Raw genomic sequence first — 10,376 nt, 5'->3', positions numbered from 1 at the left:
AATCACCACCGCCGGAAAAACAATCGGTGGCAGTGATGTCCGGCGACAATGAGTGGCTTCAGGAGGCTTCAGATGACTGGCTATGAGACGTTTATGATTGAGTTGAAAGGTGGGATACGGTGGTTACGGTGTTGGTGACTGGGATAAGGTGGTTGTGGTGGAGGTTGGTTGAACAGAGAAAGAGGGAGTGTGAGATGGCTGATCCATGTGAAGTTGAAGTAACTTAAGTGGTTTTTGAACTTGAAGTAACTTAAGTGGTGATCCCTACATTCTAACCGTTAGATTGATTATTAGGTGAACAATGGACCATAGGATGGTGATCCATGTGAAGTTAAAAGTAAAGCTTTTGATTGGCTCAATTATGTGTAAACTTTTTTGTTTTTTTTTTTCATTTTGTAATCTTTTATTATTGTTAGTTTTTCTAAAATATTTTGTATTCACTTTACTATAAAAAGTTTTTTTTTTCTAAAAGTTGTTTTCTTTTTATGATTTTTAGGAAAGAGTCAGGTTATGATTTTTATGATAATCTAACCGAAACCGGCCAAACAATATCGTACTCGAGGTACATGTATTCATTTTTATGATTTCCAATTTTGATAACTTATTTTTCATTTCTTGTTAAACCCAGCCTTGTCGTGGTGTTTGCCATTTATTTTATGCAATGCACAACAGGTACTCGGGTAGCTTACAATTACCAAATCATGGTTATGCATTTTATACAAATTATACAAATTTATGGTTTTCCCTTTTAGCAGTGAGTTAGATGAGGCGTTTGAATTTTGTGCTTGAATATAAATTTAGGGATTTAGTATTGTTAAAACTTGAAGTTTAAGGTTAATGAAACTATTATCAAAAAGAAAGCCATTAACTTTTGAGTGTTTACTAATGTTTATATATATTTATTTTTGATTTGATTTTGCACTTTATGATGTTCCGGACTCGACCATACATAAAATAATTTGAATCCTTTTTCTTTCAAAATAAAACCATTCATAAAAAGATTAAGGATTTTTATAAGGATGAAATTTGAAAAATTTTTAAACTTATTATTAATATGGTGGCACATAAATTATTATTAATATGGTGGATAGTAATGATGGTAATAAATGCGTAACAAGTTGCTACACATTTCCTACGCAATATGGTAATAAATTTTCCATCACAAATGCGTAGCAAGTTGCTACACATTTCCTACAAAATAAATTTTCCATCACAAATGCATAACAAGTTGCTACACATTTCCTACGCAATGATTAATAATAATGCTGATTAAACATTAAAATATAATCTAAGTATAATAATAAATAATTCGTCATAAATGCGTAGCAAGTTGCTACGCATTTCTGACGCAACAATTAATATTTAAATGAATTTAACATATAAATCTAATTCCAACAAATAAATAATGGTTCCGTCGGAAATGCGTAGCAAGTTGCTACGCATTTCCGACACAATACTTAGAATTAGTATATTTGTCACTACTGTGTCACAAATTGCCCAAAAAAAATCAAGATCTTTTTTCCGTAGGAAATGCGTAATAAATGTGTCAGAATTTGCGACGCATTTTTTTGCGTAGGAAATTTCCGTAGCAAAATGACCACTTTTCTAGTAGTGAGTGGAGCCATAATAAGTGAAAAAATAAAGAGCACTAGAAATGAGGCCATGGGTAAAGAACTAAAGATGGAGGGTTGTTTTGATTTGGTTTGGTTTGGAAATAGGGTTTTCTAATTTATAGAGGCATGTAATGCTTAAAAAGAAAGCTTAAATTGCAAGTCATGCATGCTTCCTAGTTTCTAGGACTCATGCATGCAATCTGTATGAGCAAATCTTGGCTAGTTGCAATACATAAAGAATAGAATTAGTTGACATTTTATGTGCGTGGTGCTTATTATCTCCAACATATTAAGAAAGCTTGCAACTTTGAGTTCCAATCAAAAACTCAGATTTTGGATGACACCCTCGTATCACAAGTTAAGCAAGTGTACACTAGAATATATTATAAGAAAAATATGTTTCAACGGCCACATGTCTAGAAAATCAGAGTCCTTCAATGAATTCTGATACGTTCATATGCTTAAATTTAACGTTATAAGGAAAATATATTTTGTTAATTTGTTTTATTTATTTAGTAATGATGATTGTTGTTTACTTATTGTGTAATATTTTTCTTGACTTCATACGTTTCTATACGTGTCCCTTTTTTAAATAATTATTAAAACAAGGAAAATCACATAATTAATTGAGAAACAATGCAGACCATTAGGTCTTTATTTTAAATACTATCTATCTATTATACTAAATGAATTCTCTTAAGCTATAAGGTTTAATCTTAGCCAATCATTTTGATAATGTGGACACCCTCTTAGGCTAGAGAATTCCCTCATGGGCGGGATTTTCTTTTCTTCTAATACACACGCGCTCTCTCTCTTTTTCTCTTCAATCAAAAACCCTAATTCTCCTTTTCGTTCCATCACCGCCCCTTTTCCCTTCACGCGTTCTCTACAGGTCATTGTAAATCCTATTTCCTTAACTATGAAACCCTAATTCCATTCCTGCATCTATGCCTCTTTTTCTCTCTGGTTCCCTCAAAGCATCTCAGAATTTTTCAAATCCTAGGTTTTTCATCTAAGGCTGATTGACGACAGGGATGTTCGTGTTCAACTGTAGAACTTCAATTCAAAAACCCTAATCATCGGTCACTCTGGTTGATTCCGAAGGTTAGTAGTTTCTATCTTTAGATGTATTTTTTATTATATTTCTGCTATGATTCATGTTGTCGGTTTTTGTAGTTATAGTATGTATGATATATATGGTTATGTGATCTATTAATTTCTCTATTTTCAGTATTTTTTTGATTTGTTCATTTTTTTTCATCGTTTAGGGTTGTATAAACTTGATTTTTGTTTCAGATTTATTCATTGTTTAGGGTTTTAGAAAACTTGATTTGTGTTTCACATTTGAATAATTCGCTGGTTCGATTTGTTCATCGTTTAGGCTGCGTAATGGGGCTGGTCACAAATTAAACTTTCAATCATCGTTATTTAGCGGGTTGCAGCTGCGATGGGGTTAAATGTGATTTACAAATGACTAATTTTCTTTTCAGTTTGAGTTTGTTAAATGTGATTTACAAAATGATACATTTTTTCGGTGATAGTTTTTTTTTAAGTGAGATGATTTGGGTGGTTTTATGTATTGAAAATACACTATGAGCATTTTTGACTGGTTTTCTTTTAAGCTTTTATATTTTATTTTATCTGTTTGACCCTGTAGAAATAAAGCATAACCCGGCCCGTTCATAAATTACTGTCACTCTTAATGATTTTATATTTAACTTGATATATACATGGTTTACATTGACAGGGAGACGCGAATGGAGCAGGATGCCACATTAACTACAGGTACTTTAGTCATGGGTTTTGTATACATGGGTTTTGTTTAAGGAATTATATCCGATTTTGGGTTTGTAAAATATTGTGTTTTATACATGGGTTTTGTATAAAGATTGATGTGCAATATGGGTTTTGTGAAATTTTGTGTTTTTATACATGGGTTTTGTTTAAAGATTGATTTTAAAATTTTGTATTTTTATACATGAGTTTTGTTTAAAGATTTATGTCCAATATTGGTTTTATTTAAAGATTGATATCTTATCTGGGTTTTAAGTAATTCTGGGTATGTTTCTGAATCTTGAATTTTGATGTGTTTAGGTTGCATTGGCTCATAAAATTGGTCATGTAGCAGCAACTGTGAGTATGTCAAAGCTTACTGTTTCTTTCACACACATAATCAAAAGTGGTGAGCCTGCTTTCAGTGTTCTGGTTTCAAGGTTCATTTTGGGCTATTCAATGTACACTAGACTATGGTGATTCAATTCGATTACAAACCCTAATTCAAAGATTTCCTTTTATTCAATATTTGATTTATGTTTTTATTAGTTTTCTTATTTCAAATCTATATACTATGGTTCTGTATTTTATTCTATTAGTGTTCATCGAGATTATGCTATAGAAGTTGATAGCTGACTTGGAGCTTTTGATTACGTACTTGAGAATGATATCATTCGTCTAATGCGGCGTTATCGTTTTATAAGGTTCAATTTTACTCGCTTTTTAATCCGTGAATGTTTAGTTATTTACACAAGTTTTTGATGTACTATTTAGGATTTACGGTTTATACGTTAAGATGTATTTATATTTTAAATTTTTGTGTGTACATGTCATGTCAATGAATCAAGAAATCAGCTCGCATATATTCTTTTTGTCATCCAGGTTTATCTATTTTTAATTTCTTCTGAGTGCTTACGAGTGAACAGAAGTAGTTTTGTTCTAGCTTCGTATTTAATTGTATGTATGGTGGTTCTTCATTTGTTGTACAGGTATGTATACAAGGAAAGCTTTCAAAAGCTTCCGTCAGGAAAGTTTTAGTGTTGGTCGGTCATCAGCCATCTAGGTGCCAAAATCCATGGAACTTTGGTGAACGTTTCCAAGATAAAGACTTCCCAAGTCTCTCTGGTGCCAGGATTGTAAGCATTGCTACACATCCTAATGCAATGAAGGTATCTCAACCCACGTCACTTCCTTCTTATCTTTTATGTTTTTTTTTTTTTTTGAAAAAAATAATATAGTTGCAACATTAATGATTGTGATCTCATTGTACTCCAGCATGGATATGGTTCAGCAGCGATAGAGTTGCTTGCAAGGTAAAACTCTTTTGAAATGATATTTTATTCTAACTTTAATCTTACAGGTCTGAATCTAGAGCTAAAAATTGCCACTTTTAAAATCCTTAATTGTAATTTGATGACTCACTTTTAAGTAACATAGGTGCACTTAAAAGTTTTATTTAGAGTGTAAAATTTGTTATCGAGAACATCGTAAAAACACGAGATGGAGTCAAACTTATGAATTATGTGGAATCCTTTGTTTAGGGTTAGCTTCCAATCTCAACTCAAGAACAAAGCTACATTCGCCTTTAACTTATCATGTTGAATTATGTTAAATTATGCATTTTGACAAACTGAGTTATCATAGTAATCTATTATTTAAATGGATATTGACCCAACCCTTATCATTCAAATGGATATATTATGCATATTTGGACTTTAACACTTACTCCGGCGTTCGAACTCCTAAAATAATTATGTAGCTTATGCTATGTCGTTCTTCAGGTTTGTTTCCATACTTTTTTCTTGTGATTCTTGATTTTTGTTGTTTATGTTGGCTTACATTTACCCTTTCTAGGACTGTATTTGAACGTTGTATTGGCCGGTACTTTGGTTTGGTTGCCTTTGTATCACCAGATTTTTGTAACAAAACACCGCTTAGGAAGCGGAATTCAATATATATTTAGTCATATACCAACATTTTGTTGTTCATTATGATTATCATAAATTTTGTATCATGTATGTTTATATGGTTATTTTGGTTTTATACATTTGAAATTGAGTATATAATTGATGATCAGCAGGTTGGACTAAATTTGTCAACACTAATTTTTTACTACATCGATATCAATAAAGGCGGTGAGTGACAATGAGTGTTGGCTCGACTCAACACTGGCTTCGAGCTACAGCAAGTGGCACATCTCAAAGAATAAAGGCAGTAATGAGTGTTTGTTTCATAGTGGAAATAGGGAAGTTGGCGCCCAGAAGACAACTGCATCAGTTGGCGACGACGAGCGATTTAGTGTTCAGCTACGATAATCTGTCAAGAAGGTAAGGTTCGGTATCATGTTATGTATTTCCAAATTGCATATTATTGAACAAAATATTTTCCAACTTCTTATCACATTGTAAATTTTTAACTGTTGCCTTATTGTTCAGGTGGTTAATGGCCGGAGACATGAAGAAATTTCAATTTATGGATGGAAAACAAGAACAAGGTGTTTGGAACATTTGATTGAGTGGATGCGAACCAAGTTTTAAAATTTAACATTTAACCATAGTTTAATTACACGTTGGGACATCAATTCACAAATCCCTGTCAGAGCTTCCTGGGCTCGCATGAGAGAACAATGGAGGGTCTTTTGAATGGTAGTGTTTAAATGTTTTAGTGATGAACAAATTTCAATTTATGGCTGGAAAACAAGAACGAGGTGTGTGGACATTTGATTGAGTGGATGGAACCGGGTTTTAAATTCCAACATTTAACCATCGTTTAACTACACGTTGCCACATCAGTCAACAAATCCCTGTCAGAGCTTCCTGGGCTATCTTTCATCATCTAAGAAGCCTGAGAGAACGATGGGGGTTCTTTTGAATGGTAGTGTTTAAATGTTTTAGTAATTTATGAGTTACATCTTGAATGGTAGTGTTTAAATGTTTACTCTATATAGGAAGCACAAAGGTTTAAATGAAGAGGGTGAAAGTTATTGATCGAACGTTTCGTAACGCAAATCAGAGGTTAAAAGTTCAACTACCGGTATGATTTAGGTTTTATTTATAGCTTTTGTTGATTGTTTCACTTTTTTTGAATTATGGGTATGTTGTTTCTATTCCATGGGGTTTCTTTCATATTTATATGAATCTATGTTGTTAAAGTTGCAAAAACGTCGCCAAGGGCCTGTTTTCAGCATGTAGTTGGGCACTATAATGCTCAAGTAGCTCTAGATCCTTTTTTCTTAATCTTTTGTTAGTTAATACAAAGCTGAAAAATGAAAAGTCAATATTTGGTTTCTAACCGACCCAGTCGGTTTGTTGTCCGGTTATAGATTAGCCCCTGAAAAACAGGTTTTAAAACCGAAATCGAATTTCATTTAAAAAAATCAGTTCTGTTAATATTAGCGGACGTTCTTGCGGATAAAGAGTTTAAGTTTATGTATCTTCTTTTTTATGTTTTGGTGATTCTTAACGTTTAACGTTTTAAAGTTTTGGTTTAAAAAATATGTTTTTTATATCTTTTTATAACATTTTACTTGGTTTCGACAGCTTTAACTCAACGAATAACAGCAAGAAAATAGAATGTTTAAAAAAACCCCAAAAACAGCACGTTTTTCAGCAAATTTAAGCCAAAAACCCGCAGAGTTTTTCAGAACAAACCCCCAAAAATAGCATGTTTTTTTAAGTAAAAAAAAAACTGAACAAGTGTAGGTTCCTTCAGCACCCTGTTCGGCCAAAAAAATGCAGTTTTTTAGCAAAAAACCCCACAAAACGCGGGTTTTTTTTCTCTGAAAACCAAAGAAAAAAAACTCTGTTTTTTCAGCGAAAAGGCACCAGCAGCGTCGCTGCAGGTTTTTTCGACGGACGAAAACGCGTCGCTGTAGGTTTTTTGGACTGATTTTTCGACGGACGAAATGCTGTTTTTTTCAGCGATCTGCAGGCTGCAGGTTTTTTCGACGAGCGATGCAGTGCGCATATTTTTTTAGACGAACAAAGCATTGTGCAGATTTTTTCTGCGAATAACCAAAAAAACGCAGGTTTTTTTTCAGCGAAAAACAAAACAAGCAGCAGCGTCACTGCAGGTTTTTTCGATGAACGTTTTTGACGGACGATGCATCCTGTAGGCTTTTTTCAGCGATCTGCAAGTTTTTCGTCCGGTTTTGGCGAAAAACAACAGCATCACCGCACAGGTTTGCAAAGTTCTGGCCCTTTTTTTGGCCCAGTTTTTGGGATCCGTTAAAAAATACCGGTTCTGAATAACGAGTTTAAAAACCAAACAGATTCTGTTGGGTCCAGTTTGGGTTTTAGGTATCAAAAACCGGTTAGTTACCGTCACCGGTTTTTTGTCTTTGTAAAATAACTGGTTCGGTTAAAAACGTACCGGTTTTTCCTGAAAAACTGATTTGTACACCTCTTTATTCCATTGCGATAACCGATATCTCAAATAACGGTCCTTGACTATTTTACCGCATTAACTACTTAGGTATTATATCCATTCATTAAACATATTATAAGATCTTTTAATATTTAAGTTTTTTAATACATTTTCAGTTTAAACCCGGTGTAACACTGCGAGGTCGGCTGACCCACAACCCATCCGGTTTTGTTTGTCATAATTTGAAAAGAATCAAAAACATTGTTATGACCAAATAATTGCGTCTTACTTTTTAGGTGTAGTTGGCGGTCTTTTTTTTTTACAAAATTTGCTTCTACCATCTAAATGTGCCTTACTTCTTTAGCGTAAGTGGATTTATAGAATGTTGGTTGCTGCTATATTTTTTTCAATTTATCCATTCAGTTGTTGGTGGATTTGTACAATGTTAGTTGCTGCTATCTTTTTTTTTTTTTCTATTTATCCATTCAGTAGGATACTTAAAAATAAGTATCAAATAAAATTATTTGATGATAAGTCTAGGAATTCATCAACCATGATTATATCTAATTATATATCTAATTCTTTTATAAACTAAATGGTTTAATTTTAAACTTCAAATTAGCACTAAAAGTATATTGTAAAAAGGCATATGGGTTGAGCTTGTGTACAAGCTGATTAAATGGAATTGCTTCAAGATCTTTTTCATTATTTGAAATTTGAGAGGCTAACCATTTGCTTTTTGTGCAAAGAACATGAAGGATGGCAAAGAACCACTACAACTCTTGAATTGGAATGGTGCTTTGGTTGAATGTTAAAAGGTTGCATACTCGCATAAAACTTCATAGTCTAAAAAGATGGTCTTCTCTTACTTCTCCACCGGTGGAGTCACACCATTCACATTCAACCCGAGAAACATAGGTAACAGCTCAACAAACTAAAATAAAACATGTACTTAACTCTCTCTATATATCTTGATGTGGTTTTAGGATATTACCGTTACATATGTGCAATTGACATCGATATTTAGGGTTTGTTTGATTTGAATTTGTTGATTTCAGCATATATAATGCGTGTTTCGGGCTATCATACACTCAGAAGGTCAAAAGTTTTTTCAGGTGTATGCATATGATAACTAAGGTATGGTAAGCGTCATTTACATCTTATCTATTTAATCGTTGATAAAAAGAAAAAAAAGTTACTTACAATAATCAGTGGTAAAAGATGTTTTTTGTTTATTAATTATATGCTCTTTAAATCTAATTTGGGAGACTTTTACTCCCATCTCACTAGATGTGTGTCTCTTCTTTCCACCCAAATGGTATTTTTGTCTTTTTATTTTATTTTTGTTATTCGAAATGACATAAACCTTATTCATTAGATATATGTCTCTTGATGCTAATGAGTTCGACAACAATGGAACAACATCCCTATTTGTTGTTTAATATAAGCTAACGGAAAACCTTTTGGAAAATCCATAATCCATATAATTTTGAAAGAAAAACAAAGATATCCCTATTCACTCAAATGCATATCTTAACTGATTGCTTTTCCGCTAAATTGCAGTACATAGCAGCTGATCCAAATAGTAGAGGTAATTAATCCCCTTTAGGCAAATCCATATAATCAAATGTGCTTATTCAGGTTATTTATACTCATATCTGGCACGCTTTTATCTGTAAATAATTTAAAGTTTACGCAAAATAGTGGTCCACTTGGTCCGAACTAACCCGACCTGTTTAGCCCATACCAAAATAATTTGAAGGCCACCGACCTATGTAAGGGTTAATGCTTGGTTAACATGTCATTGGTGTACCGGTTGTACGTTGCTTTATCAAGATTAAAACTAGAGATTCAGCCAAATTACTAATATTAACAAAGATGACACTTACAAATAAAACAACAAATGTGGTATGTATTCAAAGTTTGCTATATCTTCACCTGTTTCTCTGGTACGTATTCCTCACATACAAAAAACATATTGTTGACTTAAGTTTTATGCTTTTAATATTTCTTTTTCAACTTCTTGCACAGGATCTGGATACCCGAAGCCAAGCATATAAGCTTCAGTACAAGTGAGACGCGATTTCAGCAATGCCTACAAATTTATACGGTCCCAACGACAATTTCCACCCCGAGAATGCATGTGTTTTGCCAACATTGATGAGGAGGTTTCATGATGCCATAGTTTTAGGAGATAAGGAAGTGATGGTGTAGGGTCCAGGGTCACCAATGCGTGAGTTCCTGCACATCAATGATCTGGCTCATTTAGTGTCGTTTTTATTGAAAAAATATTCAGATCTGTCGTTGTAATCTAATATATTCTGTTGTATTTCACCATGTATAAAATCATAATATTTAATGTCAGCGATATTAATGAAGAAATTTTCTTTTATCAAACCGCGAAGCTCGCGGGTTCTTAAGCTAGTTTACTATATATAATCAAACACATCCAGAATATCCCATGAAACGTGCAAAACCATTTTAAAATATTTCCATTCGAAGATTATAGCTTCATTACCATTATCAATTTCCGGTTTAAATTATTCAATTCGTGGATGTTGAAACATGGTTTTGCATATATTGTTAATTATTTCATATATTTGTACATGAGGGCTGCTGGATTCT

General features: G+C 33.1%; 1 long non-coding RNA gene across 18 annotated transcripts; it reads left to right on the top strand.

Annotated features, from left to right (window-relative positions):
- Positions 1-2,410: 2,410 nt before the first annotated feature.
- On the top strand, positions 2,411-10,148 carry LOC110910773. 18 transcript variants are annotated; one of them, XR_004881677.1, is made up of 15 exons: positions 2,412-2,717; positions 3,361-3,398; positions 3,708-3,862; positions 3,986-4,090; positions 4,235-4,268; positions 4,376-4,555; positions 4,662-4,699; positions 5,467-5,713; positions 5,822-6,260; positions 6,334-6,419; positions 7,501-7,566; positions 8,510-8,669; positions 8,810-8,888; positions 9,315-9,342; positions 9,783-10,148. It is a non-coding gene; the product is annotated as an uncharacterized LOC110910773 (long non-coding RNA). The 18 variants fall into 18 exon arrangements; XR_004881685.1 differs by lacking the exon at positions 7,501-7,566 and having other exon boundaries at positions 5,464-5,521; positions 5,623-5,713; positions 8,501-8,669; XR_004881682.1 differs by lacking the exon at positions 7,501-7,566 and having other exon boundaries at positions 2,413-2,717; positions 5,467-5,521; positions 5,623-5,713; positions 8,501-8,669.
- Positions 10,149-10,376: the final 228 nt, after the last annotated feature.

Source organism: Helianthus annuus, chromosome 15, assembly GCF_002127325.2.
Source record: "Helianthus annuus cultivar XRQ/B chromosome 15, HanXRQr2.0-SUNRISE, whole genome shotgun sequence".
In the NCBI taxonomy this organism is placed as follows: Eukaryota; Viridiplantae; Streptophyta; class Magnoliopsida; order Asterales; family Asteraceae; genus Helianthus; species Helianthus annuus.
Note: the sequence above shows the minus strand (reverse complement) of the source record. Positions and strands in the feature narration are given on the sequence as shown.